Consider the following 22,882-nt stretch of genomic DNA (forward strand, 5'->3'; position numbering starts at 1 on the left):
CTTTGAATCTATCTGCATTTGTATATTTTTCACTTTTAGGTAAGCTGTTTTTCTCTTCCTCTCACTTGAAAACCAGCTTTTTAGTAACATTTTAGCCACTCCTCATACTCTGTCATTACATCACGCAGGTAAGTTGCTTACCTCTTGAATAATTGAGATGTCCTCTTCTAAATATAGCATGCATGGATTTGTTGTCACCCTGTGGTAGACATCTCCCATCTTTTTCTACAAAGTTCAAGAAAGCTGCAACTTAATTGTTGGATTGTAACTGTTTTGGGAGATTATATTCATATTGAACAATGAAGACTGGTAAAGATGTTTGTGTTTTTATGGAGCTTTATGCTTCAGGTTTGTACTCCACTGTAGTGTAAATCCAGGTAAAATAATGTAATCTAATGTAGAACTTTTATGTTGCTGCTTTCATATATTGGTAAGGTTAAGAGTAACTGTCAAGAGCTCATGTCGATGCTGACTAATGGCTTAGAACATAATACAACAGCTTTATTGTTGTAGTGTATTGGCTAGACACTTGCATCAGAAAGGTCAAATGGTGTTCATCAATTACTAGAAAGTATTCTCAATTCTTAACAACCAGGATTTAAACAGATTGATACATAGTATCCTGCTTTTGGAACTTTATATTATGGTGAAGGAGTATGTTTGCATGCGAGTGATAGAGCTATGTGTAGTGTACAAGTCAGAAAACATTCTAGAGTTTTGGTTACCTGGTTACTTTGGTTATATGCACTGGGAAACCTGATGCATTGGTCATAGTCCCATTTGGCCTTTGAGGGAATTTGTTCCATGGAGGATGGAAAATGGACTAATTAGAATGAGCATCTGGCCCAACCCTTCAGTGAAACTGAGATATGCCTGGGTAGATGGTTGGTTTAGGAGCTCAAAGACATCACTGAGTGTCTCAGGTTTCTCTAGATATGCTACTTCCATTTGTCAAGTTTAAACAAAATAAATGGATTTGGGCTGAATAATCAGAGGATCTGATTACTGCTTCATGGGAATTTTCAGAGCCTTCTTGCTGTTTCTAGTACAGGTTAGAGAGAAACATGTAAGTTTTCAATTCAAGTAATTAGAACATCATTTGGGAGTCTCAGTCAATTGAGGAGATGGTGAAATATGACTTAATCTCATAATTCTAAACCCCTAAAAATGTATTAAAAATGAAGAAATAATCTTGTAGTGTTTAGGTCTTGTGTATGAGGGGAGTCTAAATATATCTTACCTAGGTATGGAAACCTAGGTATTACTCTGAAAAACTGTAAGTGTTTTAGAAATGGATAAGATTAATTGAAAAGAATCTGTACTGGTCTTCAGTAGAAAGTCAGGTGATCAGTTTCTGATTTAATTGTAGTGACAGATTTGTATCTGTGCTACATCTTTAGGGAAAAGCCATACAAAGGACAGTCGTCAACAGAGGGGGAAGTAAAATAAAAATCACTGTCTACCTAAATAGGAGGCTCTCTTATCTAATGCTTTCTTTTAAACACAGACTGGTTTTGTTGTTTGATTTGGTGGTTTATTTGGTTTGGTTATTTTTCTTTCACATTTGGAGGGTCTAAAAGTAGATATTGAATAAATCAAACTCGTACATGGAATTATTTTCTGAACATAGAGGCATGTTCAAAGCTTTTATTCTCCCTGAATGTTATGACAAGCTCTGTAGATCAACCCTATGAGGATGTTTACATGTAACTTAATATACTACATAATATCCTAGCAACTGGAAATGCCGCCTGGATGTGTTAAAAGCAAGTGTAGCTAGTTACGCAGCTAGATTTATATCTGGCATAGCCCCTGTGCTAGATTTTAACCGTTAGCAACATGTTTGATTTACAGGTTAGAAATGTCAGTGACACTAAATAATTTTATCTCATTTGTTTTCTCATAGATTATACTTTTTAGAATTAACTAAAATGGAAAAACAGCTCATTTGTGGGTGGCCAAAAGTCAGAATGTTACTTTAATTTTTTTTTGCAAATTCCTTTGTTCCTGTTTTTCATTTTTATTTGGTCTATATGTATCTGTCTTTTCATGTTTACATCTGTGGTGAATTTAATCACCTTTATGTAGTGTTATAAAACACTTAACATAACCTCTTCTTATATATCTTGGCTCCTTCCTTGCATTGTCATTAATGCAGGAGAAGAGAAGGTTTGTATCTACTCTACAGTAATTTGATTTTCGGCCCAGTGAGCTCTAAATTATAACGAAAATGTAGGGAATTATACTAAAATTATTTGCATAATTATTATTTGTGCATTATTTGTTGGGGGGGTTTTGTCTTGAATTTTGTTGGTTGGTTGGTGGTCTTGTTTTAGGGGGTTTGGGTTTTTTCTTTTTTTTTTTTTTTTTTTTTTTTTTGTTCATTTGTTTTCTTTTTGTTTTGGGTTGTTTTGGTTTTTTTCCCTGAAATATTTATGGTAGTCAATCACTGGATAATTTTCTAGTGTGACAAAAAACAAAATTCAATTTTTTCTGTCACAGACAAGCTATCCCTTTGGCAGTTTTTCACCCAGATTTCTACATTCATGTGTTGATGAGAACAGATTGTTTAGAGTATTTCAAAGATATATGGGATGTCTTGGAGATATGTGATGTTTTTATTTGATTAGCCTTCAGTACAACAATTATAAAATACGTTGTGAGTAATGGTGCCATATAAGGATTGTATTGATAAGTCATCTCCCACCCTCAGTTTTTTTATGTATATATGGCAGGTCAGTATAATACAGTATAAAGTCAAGAAATGTTTGTTGCATAGAAAACACTGTTAAGTGTAGAAGCTCTTAACGTTCTTTAGGATTCTTGAGCATGAGAACTACCTGTTTCAAATTATGATGATCTTTTATGATTTTTCCTCACTATTCCAAGGCCTCCTTAATTTTAAATCTGATTTGTCAGAGTCCAGTTTGGGCTTCTGACTCCAACTCTGTTGCAATTAGATTGTTTGCCTCCTAAAAACCAAAATTCTTTTCAACACAGTAATCACAAAAAGGTTTGGATGACTTGTTGGCTTTTTTTGGGGGGGATCAACTTTTAAAGTATGAAGTTTATTTTCCTAATTGGAGGCTTCAACAGAATCAGTATAAACTGATACTCGTTTTTCACAAGATGGATTTAGAGCACAAGTCTTAAAGTCTGTGCAGAGTTTCAAGAGGAGAACCCTAAATTCTCAAGATGAGATCCTTAAGTTAAAGCAATTTATTTTCTGTTTAATCTGGGTTTTCTTTTTCATAACAAAGAAAGTAATAAAATACATTTAAGTTATTTTGCAGAATCTCAGACGATGAGAGCAGAAAGGTTCTTGTCTTGTTTACCACTGCCTGCTACTGAGCATAGAAGCAACTAAACCCAACATTATTAGATTATAGATGTAAATACTTTGTCACTAGAAGTTGAAAATATGGTTTGGCTTTTGCATGTTGGGCTGTCATTTTGGTTTTAGTGAACTAAGTCAGCAGAGCAATTTCCCTGGTAAAATAAGTGCAATATTGACTATTTTTAGTCCTACAACCAAAGTTGTACTTCTGGACTCAGTATTATTTTTACAAACAGCCTTTTCTCATTGCTGTTTATCGTAGCTTGAGATTGTGTCTGAGACTATCTGAACCAGTTGTGTTTGAGTTCTAGATGCTTCATGATCATGCATTTAGTTTAGCTGTTTGGTAAAGGCAGGCTTGACAAGTGCTTTGTTGTCATGTCTAGTTCTGAAACTACATAAAAGTTACATTTAAAAGTGGTGGAAAAGAACTGGGTTCTTGAAAAACTTTTATCTGGTAGGTATGAATTGTTCTCTATAGACACTGCAAAACGTCCTCAAGCTTCCTCTTTCCCATGTATTTTTTATTACTGTGCTGGTGTGTGCCCTATGAAAGAAATAGTTTTGTGCCTGTTTAGTAGGAAGTCAGTCTGTTGTGTCATATGGGACATTAAAGTGTTCTATATCCTTTTTGTAGTTGTGCTATGTACTTATGTGTCTTGTGTGGTGCAAATAATTTTTCAGCAAGTGAGTTACTTGGAAACCCTGCAAAATTGTTACACATTCAATGAGTTATGAAGTGTAACTTCATTGTTAATACCTGAAATGGAAATACATTTTTAAAAAGAGCCTTGGACAATTCTGGAGTTGCAGTCATAATTGTATGCATTCCTAACCTCCTTCCTTCCCATCTGTCAAATCTGCAAACAAGGTGTACTACTGTATCTACCAAATAACAGATATGAACCTATCATATATTTAATTGTATGTAAAAATTTTGTCATATGAGGGAGGTCAAAAATAGATAGCTGAAAACATTTCAATGTTGTGATTGTAATCAGGAAGAAGTGTTCTGCTCTATTTTTATGTAGTCTTTTTGTAGCACTAAAATCTTTCTATTTGTGTAGTCTAGTCTTCAGTACAGTTTCTCCTGAGTGTGACTGATTGTATATTTGCAGTCATAGTATCTTTGGGTCTCAGATACAACAATTAAAAAATATGCTGCCAGTAATTGTGTCATATAAAGATTGTACTGATAAATTTTTCATCACTATTCTGCTTCCTAAAAAAACATACATGGGAGATAAATATTCTTCTAAAAATAGTCTAGTAGAATTTCAGTGTTTCAGTATGTCATGACTTTCTAGAAAAGTCTTTAACTTTCTTGCCTTTCTTAACAAAACCTGATAGATGAGTGATCAGACATTTGGTGGTAAACGAGCTCATCTGCATATAAAAATAGAAATGCAGTCAGGCATCTTAAATAATGTGATATATATCATACCATGTGATTTCCAAGCAAATGAAAAATTCTGTGTAAAGCCACAAGTTTGAGTAGCAGAGGAAAGAATATGAAGACAGAAAATTTTCTCTAATATCTGGAACTAAAAATTGTTTTGGCTGCTATAGAATGAAGAGTGGTTCTATTTATTTGGCTAAGTCTTGGGAGATTTTTTCTTAGTTTTGGATTGCTATAGAAATGAATTGCACAGCCTTTTGTTTTGAAATTCTTTATTTCTTGACCATTTTGAGATACCTTTTTCCTTTTCTTAGACAAAGTGAAAAGGTTTAGAAAAGATGTTAATGTCACTTTTATTCATTTTTAAAAAATTGAAAGTTAGCACAGAAAAAGAAAAGATAATATTTTCACTGAACTGATATTTAGAAATTTTTATTTCACTAGAATACATGGTATTTTTAGTTTGTTTTATTTGGGTAAAAATTTTCATGTTTACTTCACCAATTTGTTGCATACCCTTTTCTATTTTAGTCAATTTAAGCTCTCTGTACTTCTAAGAATATTCTGTAAGATTTTCTTTACCTAGTCCCCAAGGTAAATTAAAAGGGAAATGCAAAATTGAAAAACATATTGTTAAGTTTTTATTCATAGAGTAATTGAGGTTGGAAGGGACGCTGAAGATCATCTTGTCCGATCCCACCCTGTTCTAGAGGACATACCTAGATGTAGCTGGCCAGGACCTTGATACTTGGATCAAAGAGTGAGGAGCAACCTGGAGCTCTTTAACAGTAGCTGGGAATAGTCGGGGAGGGCAATTCAGTTAGGTTCTAGCTAGTTATCTATCAGTTGCTAAAAATAAAGGCCATGGGCCGAGTATATTTGGAAATCTAATAATTAATTTCCATGTTGTAAAGTTCTCTCTCTTTGTTTTAAAATTCACTATTTGCTGAGTTGAAATGTTGGTTGCTTTTTTTTTTTTCCCTGAAAAGTTATTGCAGAAGAGCATCCTTAGAGTTTTGTTCCTACTTTAACACCACTCAAGATACTAAAGTGCCCTGATTATTTTATAGGGTACCACAGTTACTCTTTTGAAATGTTAGTTGTTAGTGTAATAATAGGTGAAGATTTCATGCAGTTTGATGCCTGTGGACATTGAAAAATAAATCTCAATTGCTTTGCATGCCAAGTAGAATTAAAATGGATCATTATCTCATTCTTAAATATTTTGGTTTTATGATTAGTAATTTCTGCTTTTATGTTGAGAACTTACGAATTTTGCACTTTTTCCTTTCAAAGTTGAAAGACTTTCACAAATTTTAGAAGCTCTTCCATGCAGTGTAACCAGGATTTAGTTGGTAAACAAAAAGTTGCATGGTGTATGGTGAATTAGTTTTGTAGCCTCTAATTTGCACTTTTTTAATGTGCCTGTTGGCATAACCTTGACAGGTAGTGGAAAAGGAAGTGAAAAAACAATATGCCTGTAGTGGAACCCACTTGACACGTTGAGAAATTTGTGGCATTGTAATATCTCTGTTGTTGAACTCGGAAAAGGTTGGATTAGCAAATTTCTTACATATCTTGCTGCTTTTTACTATTTTTCAGGGACAACACTGTAGGCTTTTTAGTTTTTTAAATTTGTACTTGTACTTGATATAGCTTTGTATATATGTTTTATTGAGCACTGCGATACTTCCTGTAACTTTTTTCCTGTACTATTTTTTCTTTTAATAGGAGCTGTTAATATAGCTATTACAGTGTTATATAGCAAAATTTGTATCTTTTTTTATAGATTTTACAGATTTTAAATACTAGTTTAAAAAATTTGTCTGGGCTTAGGAAAATTCGTTTTATGACACAACAGAATTTGGTGAGTTTGGAGTAGATGAAATATTGATGGACTTCCTTAGCAAACTATTACATAACAAATTTATTGGATCTTTGTACTTCTGCATACAGAAGCACTTTCATTGCTTTGATGGCAGTAGCTGTGCAGGTACAGAATGATAAATATTCTGACTTTGTTGTTTAGAATTATTCACTTGTATTTTTATTTGATTTTATATTTTTATTACAGAGCTCACTTTCTTAGCCAAATTTTACTGATTAAATTTTTGACTTGTATATAAATTCTAGCTAAGATTCCAGGTGTAAGACACATGTCCAGCAGGACTTCTAGTGGTGTCATCTCCAAATTCCACTGACAGTTTTTCATGGATGTTTTGAAGTCCTGCTTACTTAAACATATACAGATACTAATAGTGAGGTGGCAGTACTTTCCTTTTTTATTAAGCTTTTATTTGCCACCATCAAAGGATTTAATACTATTGACTACATTGTGAGGGGGGAGGTTTTTGAGCTTGTTGCAAGCTCCCAACCTTAGCTTCAATTCGGTGTTGCTAGTATATGTGTGAGATTAACAATTAAAATGTAATTTCATTAGACAGAAATGGAATAAAATAGGTCTATAAAGTCTCCACATATTTTTAAAAATTTAAATTCAATTCATTTTTTCTTAATATTTTTGTATAAGTAATAATGCCCAGAAGTGAGATTCTCATTTCTTTGTTATCATGGAAAGCACTTTTTACCTATAATTACTATGTATTTAGGGAACAAAACATAAAAACTGAAAGGTCACGCCTACTGACAAATTTGTCTTACTCCATATTTTAAAGCACCATTATGGTCATCAGCAAAATCTTTTTCATAAGGAGTTCTAAGGGCCCAGTGATCCTGTGGACACTGGTATGTTTTCCAGGAGCACAGTGAAGCTGAGGTGATCCTGCCAACTTCTTCTACATTTTCTGGGACCCTGAAAAAACTGGCAACCCTGCCTTTTCACACTGCCACCATATTTTTAGCTCTTTTCCATAAACTATTCATCAAATCCCAAGATTAGAGAATAATTAGTAAGACACTTTTAAGGAGTTAAATTTCATACTATTTCAGGCACTGAGAGTTTTGAGTTGCTATTGTAATTGCATCAGTTGCACATATTTTTGATAGTTGAATGTGAGTAAGGAATTGTAAAGATTCAAGACTGAGAAATCAGTTAATTAATATATTTCTCTTTCAAAAGAAGTGTTCACATAAGAAAATAATATATTTTTCTGCACAAACAATAGCCTGAAATTGTAAATAAAATTGAAGTTATTTTCTATTTTGTACATTTAATATTAATTTTACTTAAATACTTACGGCAGATAAGTGCCATTTTAAATACCTTATATCATTTTAACATGTGATATAGCTCACCTTGTTTTGTAAGGTTCATGCAACTGAATTTTTCTCACTTATTTTCTGATATTTTTGCTTTCATTAAGATAACTGATTTTGCACAACTGCATTTAGAACCCATCCTTGTTTGACTAATGAAAACCTTTCACGTGCTTCCAGCGGGAGCCAGATCTTTACACTTGTGGCACAGCATCATTATCTTGCACTGAGCAGCATTAATAAAGTAATGACAGGTTTAATGTTGATGGTTTGGGATTTTACCAGGCAATTGCAGCCATTTTGTTGCTAATAAGATAAAAAAGATACTTAAACAAAAAGCCCTACATAATTTGTTGGTATTTTTTTTTTTCTCTCAGATATTATGACTTGCATGTGGAAATAAGTAATACTAAGAACAATAGTCTCTCTCCTCATACTCTCCTCACACCCCATGTTCAAAATTTTGACCTAGTGAAAGGAGACAGTGCATTGAGACCCTGATTTTATGGAAGCAATACAAGATAGAGGATATTCATGGTATGTTATTGATGACTTCAAGAAATATGTTGCAAGTCAGAAGATATCCATTGTATATGAAAAGTCTCTTGAATGATATCTTGGATCTCTTTGTTTCTCTTTATTTCTAAGTTTGATCTTGCACCATGTACAGTGTCATTAGATTCATCTGTTTAGATCCCATGTTATTTAAATATTTTCTGTGTAAGCAGCATGAAGAAATGCTTATATGAAAATATTGAGAAAAAGATCATAATGCATTTGCTCAGATTTTTAGTTTGATTTCACAAAGGACTATTGTGTGTATTTGCGTAGTTTCAAGTGGTAGCATGCTGTGTTTAGAATTTTGCACTTTCAATAGTTATTGATAATGTATGTTTTCCTTTACACTTATCCAGCTTTTTCCAGTAAGCAGCCTTTCCCTCTTAGATGCAGATGCATGTGCTCTGCCTTCCATTCTCTTTCTTACACACAAGGATGCATGCAGTTTGAAGTTAGAGCTAGATTTATTATATTGATCAGATATGTTCATATCTTTCATTTGATTCATAAATCTGTACTGTTGTAGTGGCTCATTTTATGCACTTATGGTAATGTTTTTTTCCTCAAATAGTTAATCATTTCCCAACATTATAAACATTAGCATCCAGTGGCACATTTAGCAATGACAGGCTCCAATATAAAAGTAAAATCTTGATTATATCTCTTTTCCCGTTTTTAAATGATACACATACATAGGAGGATCATGAATCTTTAAATTATCTGATGAAATTTTCTTACACATTTGCTTTGTTTTTGGTTAAAATATGCATATTTACTATGTACAAAAGCAAAGGTTTGTGTTTTTCTTCATGTGCAATTATCATCCCCAATAGATGGCTTGTAATACTCTGTAGATATACCTCTAAAAGAAGTCTTCAGTAATTACAAAACTTGGGATGTTATTGGTTCATACTTCCAAGATAATTGATAATTTTACTTGGCAATGAGGACACAACTATTGCATCAGAGTTTCCATTCTGAAAATTAACTTACAAAGACAAGATGGTGCAGGACAATTCATAAAATTAAAAGTAAATTTTTAGTTAAATTGTGTATCAAAACTATAGTTTGAATGTATTGGTTCTGCAGTGTAAATTGTATCCAATCCAGTCTACCGGTTTAATGGTGGTAAAGCCCTCTTACTGTCTGTGTAGTATCAGATCCCTTCGAAAATTAGGTTAAAAGTTTTAATCCTCTGGGGTAGATGATGTATGCTTATTTATAAAGTGAATGGACTATAGGTGTAAAGCCATTTGTAGAAACTTGCTATTGAATCCCACTGGAGACTTTCAGAAACTGTTAGCTTAAAATAGGAAAATAATTTGTTTCCTTTAGAGGCAGAGAATTAAATACAAAAGTTTTTCTGGCAATGTTAATATTTTATTATTACCCTATTGTTGATTAGATGTTACTGTTTTGTTAGATGCATGAAGGAAAATGTAGAAAATCAAAGCATAAAGGGAGTGATGAAATCTTCCTGTAGCCAAGGTTGCTATGACAATAGAACTATTTCATAGAAGAGGACAGCTGTGGAAGACTGTGCAAGATAAATTTTAGCATCTCTGCAGGAGGAGGAAGATACAGTATTGATGATTTTGTAGGGTAGTCATTTTTTCTGTTCCCACCTCTCATACTGCCCCTTGTCTGTGTGTCCTTCTGAAGCGCAATCTGTACTCTCTGTGTAGATTCTGGAGTGGTGACAGGTCCTACCTTCTTTGGCTGACTCATTGTGCTTTCATCTATTAAATCTTTGGTATGTTGAAGGTACACTTTGCCTTGGCCAGTGATAATTTCTGAGAATTAATTTTTCTTTGATGGCACTATGTTAATGGTCTCTATTTGGAAGCTCTGTGATTAGCTAGTGCAGTAAAGCCATGTTAAAATGTATTTTAATACTAAAGGCCTAATTAATAAATGCATTATTTCTCATTTTTTTGAAAATTACTTGGTAAATTGAATGTTAACATTTTTATCTAGGTATATCACTCTATCTTACCTTTCCACATTTGGACTTTCAGGGAAAAGACTTGGTTTAGATGTTTAAATGATCGCATATTTTGAGCCAAATTACTTCACTGTCTGGCTCTGATATTTACAGAAATGAAGATGTGAGTTGGAACAAACTTGTCTTAATCACAGTAATATAACAGATAGAGAAGAGATAGTCAGATAAATAGATGGGATTTCTGTTTCTTAATTTTAAAATTTTATCTAGATGTATCTGGGATAAACCATAAAACTTGTGCTTGATCCATTACCTGTAAATTCTCTTGTACTATCTAGAATACTTTTACTTTTTACCCAGTAGTCATTAGTGTTGTCTTGGATCTTGCTGCAGTCATTTAATCCTTTGTAAAAACAAGACTGAAATTATCACTTAAGGCTATCATAAAATAGCCTAAATACCTTCTGCTTCAGGAGTAACTAGAGAAGTAGTATAGGATAATTTGTTTTAAAATGGACTATCTTAGGTTTTTAAAAACTAAAATATTGTGACTTTTGCCATTTGCTTTCTGTTTGTTTGTCTTAACTGCTCTCAAGACCTACAACTCTTCTCTGTTGAGTTATTGTAAGCCTTTTGGCGTAACTCCTAGAAGGAAAAAAAACCAAAAACCTAAACAAACAAACAAAACTAAGCTTTCCTGCACTTCTTTTAATCCAGATATGTCTATACAAGTCAAGTCTGGTTTATTTTAGTTTCGAATCTGTGATGTGTAGTTAGGAACAGGGAATTATGTGTGGGAATTTTTTTCAGGAGGCTCTATTTTGTCTGCCACACTTTGCCAACTGCTTGACACTTGTGGGGAAAAAGGTAGTACTATAGAGACAGGCAGCTTAAAACCATTTCAAAAGGATTGGCTATTAGGCCAGCGATCTTCAGTTTGGCTCTTTATATGGTGTCAAGTCAGGGCAGTGAGCTGTGTGGCCAGGATACATGCCTGTAGTTACTTGCATTTGTTGAAGGATAGGCTTCTGCATTTCTAGAGGAAAGAATCAATTGATACCTAGATTTAGTAAATTGCAGTAACAAGTATGAGGGCTTTAAGTGTGTGAAATGCTATATATTAATGTGTGGTAGGACCTTAGAGGTACAAGCAGGAGCCTTGGGAATTTTATATTTGCTTGTAAGTCTTCCCACAGGCAAATGTTCTTGTCCTTTAACTAGGGTGTCCATGCGTGTGTCACTTGCACAAAGTTTAAGTTTAGTTTGTTAAAACTGGTGACTCCTCGTATATGACAGAGGATGTCTTTTCTCCAGCGAACCTTCATTATATCAAGAGAATGAAATTCTTCTCTTTTCTTGTTTTGGAAGAATGACTGTTTATATTTCACAGTGTGAAACACTGGGTGTGTGGTGCCCTGGATAGCTACATAGTAACAATATTTAGACAAATTTTCACAATACAGTTAACTTCTGAGTGTCTTTAGAATAGTCTAAATAAGAAATATTTCCAATGTGATTTCATATGATTTTTTTTTCCTATTGAACTATCAGTAGGTGAGATAAAAGCTCATCTGCAGTGTGTGTTCCTGTTTCTAAGTGTTTATATGTTGCTTATTTTACATGTCTCAGGAAGAGAAAGTTTGTCATCATTTCAAGCCGCGCAAAAAAAAAGATATGTTAAACAAAAGGCCACTTTCAATGATGCCTCTCTAGCACTTGAAAAAGATTGTTTTGAAGCGCTTCTTTTGCATTTATACATTGGGAGTATATCAATTAATACCATATCTGTGTCTTCAAAATCTTGTGTTTCGTTCTTGCCTTAAGAACTAGTTCTGTATTGAAAAACAAAATCTGTTTTACAGGTATATTCTTTCTGAGATATTAATATTTTTTCCATTCAAAATCAGCAATTATTGCTGATTGCAAATGAAAAGGCTCATTCAAAATGCTTCATTTTTATTTCCTGAATTAAATAATATTGACAAGGTTGTCCTTCAGAGAATTGTAATACAGTATTTAATGATCGACTCTAGTTTTCTTTAATAACCTCTCTAAAAAGATAATTATCTTACGTAAAATCGTTGCCTGATCCACTTAGCAGCCCATCTATGATTCATTCTTTGCAATTACTCACACTTTGTAGCTTACAGATGTAAAGAACTCCATGCTTTTCCTGGCAAGTATTGTTAATGTTTAAAGGTATTCTAAATTTTCACATTCTACACTGACATTGGCCTTGAATATAGACAGGAATGGCATCTTCTGAGTTGTGTGAGCATTCATTCTCAAATAATCAAATGGTGGTTTGGTACTTGAGCTTTCCCATGACTGTCCAAATTAATAACAAGCAGTTGGATGTTGTACATGAGTACCAAATTGTGATAATTGGAAGTTATTTAAATGCCACATAAACCAATTAAGAGGATATAAGTCTTTTTAGATGCAAGAAAGAATTTTAGATAACATTTAATAATATATAATAATTAAATCTTCACAGCATTTGAAGTATGAGCTATTTCAACTTGAACTCCAGCATGGTCAGTTTTTATGTGCTAATGATAGACTGACAATCCAAATTTATGGTGTAATACGATATTGAACTTAGTTTTAGTGAACAGAATTTGGCTTCTCAGTTCCTTAGTTTTTGTGAATAATAGAAATAACAGAGGATTAAGAACTCTCAAACCTACAGCTGTATTGTGATGTATGTGCAGTATAGTTATAAAGAAAAAAAAGCAAAATCAAAGGTAACCTATTTTAAGTAAAATAAAGCCATTAGAAGCTGAAACTGCCATAGCTTAAATTTTGATAAAATGGCACCATACTGTTTGGTTTAGATTAGCAGTGTTTATATGCTTTTTGTTCTAGTATCTTCATTTGAAATGCAGTAAGTTACCGTGTTTGACTTTTCCTTGTGCAGTCGTTTCAGTTTAAAATGTTTTGAATATTTTTTAATATGAATTTTGCTTATTGCAAGATGTTGAAAACAAAATAAAAATCCAGCAATCAGTTTGAATGGGGTAAGGTACATTGAGCAATATTTTATCTTCCTATTTGATTAGAAAACTGTGGTTTTTACAAGCATTAGTAATAAATTTATTTTGCATGCTTTCCTGTCTTACTATGCTTTCTTGCAAATGAAATTTTTGAAGTGTAATAAAAATGTATTTTAGCTCACCATGTTTCTATCATCTTCCAGGCATCATCTCCTGTGCAGAAATTTTCAATTTATGCTACTGTTAACTTGAGATAGTTGAAGTTGTCTGAATGCTTATCAACTTTATGAAAATTCCATATAATCAGCTTTTGGTCAAGTCAAATCTTAAAAATTCATTAAAATTCTCTTCCAGTAAGCTAAACTGAATGTAAGTTACCACAATATGAGTTGAAGTTATGTAATTTTCAGGTATCTGAATTGTGTATGTCTTTGAAACTTAAGACAAGAAAGCCAAATAGTCTTCTGCTTACCATCTCACTTAAACAGCACCCTTCAATCAAAACTAACTAAATGAGAGGCTCTTCACAGCATCCAACAAAAGGATGGCTTCCAGGGTTAGTGTAATGTAAATTGCAGACAGTTTCTTGTATTTTTAATAGTATATTAAAAAGATAAGTGGTTCTTAAATAACCACTAGCTATCACTAGAGACAAAATAAAAACAAAGAAAACAACAACCAAAAAAACCCCCCGAACAACAAAACCAACAAACAAATGGTTTTTGAATTCTTACATGATACAACAATGTTTTTGCATGGCCATGTGTTTGTGCTTCTTAAAGGTTATTAGTCCTGTAGTAGTATGCTAAGTTTAGAGTGGAGTTCTAGCTCTGATTTATTAAAATTTTTTATAGATATTTTTTAATCTTAGTTGTGAATTTAATAGGGACGAAGGATTTTGCATATACTTTGACAGCCAGTTTCTATATTGTTGGTGCTGCAGAGGAGGACTGTATCATCAAGCCCTGACAAAAGGATCTCCTTACGAGATTTTAAAGTTCTTACTCTTACCACCCTGACAATTTGTATTTCAAACTGGATTTGGGGCTAGGCAGCACCTCTACTTTATAGTGGGCAGCTTCTCTATTTCCTTCATGGTTGCACCTGCTTCAGTTAGATATGGTTTATTTTGACTTTGTTCTGCACTGTGCATACTTACACCTTGTTTATATTTTCTCTCTCTGAAATATGTTACTGAGTGTAGTCTTGTTCTGTGCCAAAGCAGGAGATGAAAGCTTTGTGGTCTAACAATGAATAGAGGTAATAAATATTGCAAAGTTCTCTCTTGTGTAAGCATATGATAGCTACTTTACGGATGCGCATTAGTTCTTTATTTTGTTATTGGAATAGCCTTTTAAAGTGAAATATAAGCCTTTTTTACTATGAAAAGCAACTGTTATATGACTAACATGTTGCAGTAGAACAAAAAAGCAACTTTTGTTTTAGTTTCAGGCTCCAACTGAATGTCTCATTTGCCAGTGTCTAGAATGTATTATTGTGGATGAGAATAAGGGTGTTAGTGTTTGCTTTCTCCCAGATTTTCAGTATACAGTCTAGTGATGAAAAATTTAAAAATGTACAATCTCTAGTATTTCTAACTCAATACAGAAAACTACCATGCAGTGTAAAAGGAAAATTGGTATGAATGTATCTTTAAGACCATATTTTTGCAATACAATTATGAATCTAGTTCGGTATTATGCCGTGTCTTAATTATGTTGTGTTTTTATAAGGGGTGGTAAAATAAACCTGCATTTTAAAGAAATTATTATCAAGTCATAGGCTTTTATTTTGAAAGTGGATTGCAAATGAACATGCTGGTTATGCATCTTGAATTCTAGAAGAATAGGTTAGTTGTTTTGTTGTTTTTCATTTAACTTTTTGCTTTCAAAACACAGCAGGTGTTTGAAGATTCCTTTCTACTGTACAAGTTTCAGCTTTTTACTGAAGATAACTAAACTATCTAATTTAGTTTTAGTTATTTGTACAATAAAGACAATTTAATTTTGTAATGAAACTAAATTGTCTAAGACAATTGAGTTTAAAAGGTTTACTGTACTGCCTTTCCGAAAGCATATGAAATTGCACATGTATGCAATATATATATAAAAGTAGGAATTTGTTTGCAAGATTTGGAATATTTTTTACACTTGCATCATTGGAATTTTTCATTGGCTATTCACAAAGTGAAGCATTTTCTATTCAGTTACATTTTGGTTTTGGAGAACTTAAATGGTGCAAATAACTCCACAATAGTTTTTCTTCCTTTTTTCTCTTCACATGTGTAAGAGCTGCCAGACTAAATAATTTGTAATGTATGTGGACCTTGTCTTCTATAAATTGTTGTCTTCTGTTTCAGTTTTCTTAGTTGAGAAACAGGAAATAGTGCACAGCTGTTCTTTATTACTGAAGTACAAACCAAACATAGAAAGAAAATAAGCATGACTAGAAAATGCTTGAAATACACTTGTTTCTTTTACTTCTTGTCTGTATTTCCTTATTAAAAATTAGGTGAATGCACTTGAACTGCATGACTGAATATTTGCATTCTATTATTTACTAAATTTCAGTTAATCAATCTCCCCCTTGGGAACAATGCTTTGGATGTGAAGTCATTTATGTAATGCTGGTGTTAAGGAATTCAAATAAAATATGACTTCAGGAATACCAAAGTATAGACTGTCAGTTGTGTTTTGACAGGTTACTTATCCTAGTATTATGATTTTGAGAATGATCATTTAACACAGTTCTAACAAAATAACCATTACACACAGCATCGTGCTGCTTTCTTCGAGTTCTTGATCTGATTCTTCCTTCTGCTCTTCATGTTCAGTGTGTGTTCTTAAGGAGTGAACAATGTATGTTCACATCCCTTGTCTGATGCTTTTTGAAGTGTAATAAAACCTTAAAAATGTTAATTTTTGTAGGTGAACCAGATTCTTAAAGTGAATTTTAGAATTAAAACAGCCCACATTGTCTAAATCCTCAGTGCAGATCCTGACCCTTCCTAGAGGCAGAACTTCTTTAAGTGTGCACTTGTGAAGGTGGCCTAAAATTAAGGATGGATTGCTGTTGGGGTTTTTTGTTCAAAATCTTTTTTTTGAATTTTTAAAAACCCCTTACTCCCCCTTGCACTGAAATATCATATACTGGAGTACAAACAACACTAAAGTCTTTCTTAAAATGAAAATTTTAGTAGTGAAATAATAAAAAGAACTATAGACTGCATATCTCTTCTACTCCTCAGATTTTTCGCTCAGTTTTAGGTAAATATTACCAAAGAGCTGAGCTTCACTCCTTTGTGTAACAGCAGGAAATATGAAAATATACCAAAATTACCAGATAATAGAATAATTCTGATTATATTTATCTTTTTTCTGTGTATTCTTTATTAGATTAAAGGAATAGATTACTTTTAATTTTTTGATGAATAAAGTTCTCTCTAATTAAAAATAAGACCATGAGTCTCTTGTAAAATGATGGAACGGATATGTAAACTTACAAACACATAGAAGGAAATTCTTTTTGTGGCTATGTGTAGGAGAGAGAAGTTTCAGGGAAGAAGTTGAAAATAATTGAATTATTGCTGTACAATATGTAAATGTATTATTTTTATGGGATTCAGGCCAGTTCATTGGAGCAACAGACGTAATTTCTCTACAGAGATATTTTTCCTGTTGTCTGCTAGATCAGATTAATTGTATTTGGAATAAATAAATGAGTACCCAAATGTTTTCATTCCTCTTTGCAAAATGGAGTAGCTGTAGTACAGTGGTGCTTATATGTTAAAATGCATATTTTGCATGCACTGAAAGATTTGCATTCCTTAGTACTTTAATCTTAAATTTATATCCACTTCGAATGTTAAAGAAAATATGTGAGAAAAATGGTGCAACCCCAGGCACTTACTGCTATCTTTCCTGACACTCTTGTCATTAGATTTCTCCAAACTACTATATTAAATTGGATCTGAAACCAGTTCAAATATTTTTTTTATTTTCTTAAAAGTACTTGTGTTATTTCTATAAGGAGTAGCCATTTCAGACAGAGCACATTGATTTTGTGCATTACGTGAAATACTTGACTCTGGATAGTGTGCCATAGACATCTTTATCAACTTCATCTGCATTTTAGAATACATTCTAAATTTTCTAGAAAAAAAGGTTAGATATGAGCATTTCAGCATTAATTTAGAATACTACATTTTTTTAGTGTGTTTACAGATGAACTAAGGTAAAGGGTGAGGAAAATTATGGAACTTGTGATCTTAGCAATATATATATATATTTTTTTTAATTGAATATAGAGAAGGCAGTGGTCATAATACCAAGCTGTTACTCTATACCTTAAATGCATATGTTATATATCCACTCATACCTAACCTTAGTTATTACATATGTATCATCATACCTAAAATGAAAATGTGCATGTTATTTTCTACTTTTGAGAAAGTGGTTTTTTTTTGGTTTTGTTTTTTTTTTTTTTTTTTTTTTTTTTTTTTTTTTTGTTAACACCTTTCTTATCCAAAAGCTGCCCCTGGAAGAAATTTCCAGCCTTAGAATTTGATCCATTCCTTTAAATACTGAAATCTATGTTTTCATTTTACCCACATGCTTTGCTAAAAAAAAAGTACAGTCACATAATTTTACCTTTACTTTTCTTGTTATACGAATTATGGTTTTTCTAAATATCTTTCTTGTCTCATGACTAGCTCAGTTTGTATTGCTTTCAATTTATTATTTTTTAAAAAATTAATGTCTGGACAGTTTCCATCTCTTACAAAGTTTTGAAATTTGAAGAAGCATGTCATGAAGTTACTGATGGCATATTTGGAAAGATTTACAGAATCAAATATATGCACAAATATGTGTGTAAATTATTTGTGATTCACTTTTGAAAAAGATTATTTTCTGCTTTTGAATTCTCAGATTGTTTTCATGAAGACTATTTGGATTTGTTTAGACTCTAAAATACAGTCTGTGCTTTCATTTGTAAGTCTAGTTGGAACGTAACTAGTACTGAGAAGAAAATTCCTGTTGTTACGCTATAGCTCTTAAATTTTTCACCTTAAAGATTTGATTGTTCATGTAGTAATCAATAAGTATAAATGCTTTTTTTCGTTAATGAAAATACTTAACTTTAAAACAATGAAATTTCTGTGTTTTGCTTTTCTGCAAAATTGTATGAAAATTATTTTGAACAACCACTTTATTTTTTGTGCCTATATATTACAAAACTAAATTAAAATCAAAAGCGCTTCAACCAAATCAAAGGTTCCAAAACACACAGTTAAAGCTGTATGAGCTTTATAGTTTAAATATTTTTTAGGATATGTTTAGTGTTTAATTGTTACATATGAATCAAGATTGCAGGTACAAATATAAAAGTTGTTCTGATTTCTGTTTCCCAGTTTTGTCAAGGATATATTGTAGGACTTCTGCTATTAAAGGATCATCTTCCATTGTGAAATGTAATTTTATCTTGAAGTCCTCTGATGGCAGCTCTGTTTTAATTTCTCTTCATTTACTTTGGTATAAATCTTCTATGTCACTTTATTTTAGTGGATGAACAATTATGAAGATGAAAAAAGTCAAATGCCTTTGGCGGCATTTACCTAAATCAAGAATGCATTGGACGTTCAAGAAGTGTCATTTATCTCTAGCAAAAACAAAGGTGGCATTTTTTTTCCAGCAACTGAACACAGCATTAGAGTTTTTCAGGTATTCACTAGTTTTCAGAATGAGCTGCAAAGCATATTAGTCTATACATTCCTAAAAACCTTAACTCTTAGAAATGAGGGAACTAGTTCAAACCAGATATGCTTGTTAAAGAAAAGCCAACATATGAGATCTTATAGTCATTACATAGGCAAAAAAAGCAGATACTTCAGCTTCAGAAATCTGCAGAGCAGTGACATGGCATTCCATTCAATTTTTTACCAGATATCACAGACTGGAAATGTGAGCTATGGCTGATACTGCTGGGAAGGAGAGTGCGTCAGGCAGCTGTAATTCTCATCCTGTAAAGGTACTGATACTTAAAGTCTCTGTAGTCCAAATTGGTACACAAAAATACTAAAATGTTGAATTTGGGCCTTAGATACATTTTTCAAATCTCTGCCAACTATTCTTAGGTGTTCTGTGGATACATTTGAAATTTTTTGCTCTTTAGGTAAGCGTAAGGAGAACCTGTTCCTTATTTTGGAGTTGTTTGCAGGTTGCTTCCTGAAACACTGTGGAATGCAGTTCTAGTGTTTTCGTAGTGTTTGACTAGAAAAATAGGTTTCTGGAGTCAATAGCACCAATTGTTTAAACGAGGTCAAAATTTTGTTACATAGACTTGCAAGTTTGGTTGCTCTAAAATCTAGTTTTGGAGCTTTTTGAGTCTCATTGAATCTTTAAAAAAAAAAAAATCTGGATTTAGTGTAAGTCTTAAAAGTGTGGTGTTTCTGAAAGGTATTTCAGTGCAGGGTGAGCTGCAGACAGATGTTCCAGTGCATTCTTTGACCATATCTTACCAGTATCAAGTTTGTCTGCAGTACAAAAACTAAATTTATTTGTAGAATAAGATTTTTTTTTTTTGTGGTATGTCCTTAAGGAATCATAAAGCCTAGAGAGTAACTGACATTAACATGACTCCATGTACTGTAAAACCCATTCCGTTTTATATATTTTCAGGGAGTATGGAGTGGCACAGGAAGGAAATGCCATATCGCTGGAAAGTTGCTCTAATTCAGCACAGGATTCTTGTGAGAAATTACTTCTAATATTACATCATCCTATTCTGTTTTTCACAGTTTACAGTCTAATTTCTTCATTTTTTATGCCACTTTTGTTCATATCAATAACCACATTAAACTACATTTAGCTGATTAAATAGGTTTTCATGAGTGTTAGTGTACATCCGACACCGTGATAGTTTAGTACTATATATTTTGCCATATTGTGTCATATGAAGGCTTATGGATTTGTTAATAAAATTATTTTTCCTTTTTAAGATGGCCTGCTATTTTATAATGCTACATTTCACTGAGGTTCAACAAATAAAATAAGTCTCAGCTGCTTCCACACTAATGAATATTTCTGACAATAATGAAGCAGCAATTGAGAAAGGGGAAAAAAAGTCAGTGCCCTTGCAAAAAAAACCCAAAAAAACCAAAACAATGAAAAAAAATTAAAAAACAGGAACAAGAAAAGGGAAAGAAAAAAGGCAATTGAATATTTACTTCAATTATATAACAAGATTTTAAAATTTTGATTTTCTTTTGCTCGAGCTTGCTACCTTTCTCTAATTTATGATGGCTTTTCAAACACTGTAGCTGGAAGGAAAGTACTTTTTTCTCTACTCTATAATGTCAAAGAGCCTCAAAATTTTTTTAATTTTTTTTTTATAGGTATTGATTTAAGGTCGGGAGTGACACTAACAGAATTCATATCTTCAAGAATAATAGCAATCTTATTCTGTAAAACTATCCAAAGTGTGAAAAAATATTAATATTAGATTTTCATCATATATTTAGAAAAAATATATATGTAACAAAAAGATTATCTTTTAATCATGGAACTATTAGGTACTCCTGGTTTGGGGTTTTTTTTTAGGTACTTAGCATTTGTAGATGATTCATTAATTAGGAGGAGCAGGAAGAACTGTGGCCAGCTTTATAAACTTCTGTTGAACTCTGCCAAATTATAAATGCAATGTCAGATGGAAGATATCAGTGCATTTTTTTTCCTCCTATCTGTAATCCTCACAAATAGATTCTTTTGTGTTTGGCAAGCATAAGCCTGTATTTTTTTCTGCATTTTTAATGCATTTTGTACAAAGTAATCCCATATACCCATATGGTTGGGTATATGGTATATACCAATATTGAGTTAGTTGTATCTTCCTTTTCTTTGAAACTCATTCATTTCAGATTTTGTTCTATTAGTTAGTGATTTCCTCTTGTTAAAATTGTACCACTCTACTATTTTGCTCCCTTTATCTGTTCTTCCTGAACTACATCTGTACACAATTTTTTCACACTCATTTCAGTTACTGAGTATGGCTCTGTAGTCATGATCAACTACAAGAAACTGTTGTCCATTTGTGACTTTGTCTTCATATTTCTCATCATTTGGTAGGTTGCCTGCCATCATCTCACTTCAATCTGTGTGCCAGAGATTTGCTTCCTAATATTCTTCATTGATATACATGATCTTACACACAGATTTGGTCAGGAGTGTATTTTTTGTTTCTCGCGATGATGCACATATCTAGTGTTCCTGTCTGTGACTCCTAGAACATCTTGTCTTGACTGTGATTATCCTATAGATACTCTACTTAGATGAATAAGTCATTTGAAATCTGATCCCAGTTCTCTTCACAGACCCTTCCTTCTTACTCATTTTTGGTTACTGTGGACAACATATCCTTTCTTTTCAAGACTATAATTTGTCTGTCAAATTTTATGGCTGATCTATGACATTTCAGATTGCATGCATCTAAACTTTGCTCTTTGTTTATAAAAATCTTCATATGCTTGTTCTTCTTTACAGGTTACCAAAGTCTTATCTAGGTCCTTAACTTTCATTTCTTCAAAAAGCCACTTTCAAAGTCATTTGTCTAAAAACATTCTTTGATCACACCACTTGAATTAAATTGCTTTCTAACTCTATATCTTGTCAAATGCAAAATGTTGTCCCTGCTCATCAGTTTTCTATACTTGAATTCCTTTTCCTAGAAGGAATTTTACCATGTTGAACTCACACCTTTTGTTAATGATTATAGTTTCCCCAAATTATGTGTGATCTCTTGCATGAAGAAAGCTCTTCTTAAAAACATTTGAGCTTTTGTATTCCTTCCCAGTCCTTCTCATGGAATCTGTCTTGATTGTCAAATTATCAATGCCAAAGATGGACATATGCTGTACCTTATGGATTATGAGTTAATACCATTTTCCCTTTCCTGTTTTTTAAGGAGTAATTACAAAAACATAAGAACAACAGGAGACTGAAATATCTGAATAGTTTCTGTCATTTTGTGTATTTGTTCACTTTTGCTTTAAACACTGATACTTTTTCTCTTACTGCTTTAAACACTTTCTTCCATCTCTTTTTCTTCTAGAGTATAGGTCAACATGTTTCCATTAGTATCTGCTGCCATGATGTTCAGTGGTGAGGAAAGTAAGAGGGAAGAGGAAAGAATCTTGATATGAATATCAGCAGCTATTTATAAAATCAACATTGAGCTAGAATAATGTTCTTAAATTCACCAGTAAAACTGAAGGATGTTATTATTGATGCAAAATACTTTTTTTTTACAATTTGCAGATTTTTTCCTGTTACTCTAATTGTGTAGAAGATTTAATAATAAGGATGACTTAATGTATGTAGATTGAATATTGTTATATTGTGCCTGTACAATAGAATGTTTAAGTGCATAGGAAACAC

At 32.5% G+C, this 22,882-nt stretch overlaps 1 protein-coding gene across 8 annotated transcripts in view; it reads left to right on the plus strand.

Moving 5' to 3' along the window:
- Positions 1 to 22,882, plus strand: part of NOVA1 (NOVA alternative splicing regulator 1) — a 179,592-nt gene that overhangs the window by 35,732 nt on the left and 120,978 nt on the right. For 3 of the 8 annotated variants that reach the window (XM_083863733.1, XM_083863735.1, XM_083863736.1), the window contains 2 exons: positions 19,394 to 19,478; positions 20,129 to 20,199. The exons of the other annotated variants lie outside the window; for them this stretch is intronic. The gene's annotated coding sequence lies outside the window, so the exon portion shown is untranslated. The remainder of the gene's footprint in view (positions 1 to 19,393; positions 19,479 to 20,128; positions 20,200 to 22,882) is intronic. 8 annotated transcript variants of the gene reach the window in all.

Source organism: Zosterops lateralis (genome assembly GCF_965231275.1).
Source record: "Zosterops lateralis genome assembly, chromosome: 6".
NCBI classification, from domain to species: domain Eukaryota; kingdom Metazoa; phylum Chordata; class Aves; order Passeriformes; family Zosteropidae; genus Zosterops; species Zosterops lateralis.